We start from the raw sequence: 659 nt of genomic DNA, 5'->3' as shown, positions 1-659 counted from the left end.
TCAGTTTCAACAAAACGATAGTTTCCTTTAATATTCTCCATAGGAGTTAACAGGCTTGTTGTGGAGCGCGAGTGACAGAATGAGCAGAACTCCAGACTGATTAAAATTTAGAGAGCCTTTATTGACTGGCCAGTGTCCACTCCTCCACTCGGGAAGCCCAAGAGAGAAGCGGCCCCGACCATCTGCAGTGTCCAATATTTAAAGGGGACAACTACATCCGTGTTCAGGTTCCCATAGCAAGCAAAGCCAAGTTACAAAAGCTAATTGTGTAGTTTTAGCCAAGCTATTCATCCTCCTCCTGTTATTCATTTCTGAGTAACTTAAAGATCAGGACTGTTCTTAATTTTGATCTGTTTGTTCTTTGTGGGCCGATGCTCAGGTGTGGGAGCTCATTTCCTAGAAACTTTGCACAGGCTGTCGAGCTGCTGAGGTGGCTAGGGAATTAAGCAGGCCTACAAATTTTCCTGCTCTGTAACATTCCCCACTGGTTTTTGGGCGACTTCCCTGGCCATTTTATCTGTGAAGGCGTTTCCCCGTGCCTCCAGGTGTCAGTTGACAGATGTCCTTTGAAGTGTATGACTGACTGCCACTGCCTTTGGCATCCAAAGGGCCGCAGGAGGGTAAGGATTTCTGGGACCTTTTTAATTTCCTTCCCTCCT

This window comes from Myotis davidii, unplaced genomic scaffold (assembly GCF_000327345.1).
Source record: "Myotis davidii unplaced genomic scaffold, ASM32734v1 scaffold362, whole genome shotgun sequence".
NCBI lineage: Eukaryota > Metazoa > Chordata > Mammalia > Chiroptera > Vespertilionidae > Myotis > Myotis davidii.
The sequence above is the reverse complement of the archived record's forward strand: the minus strand, read 5'-3'. Positions refer to the sequence as shown.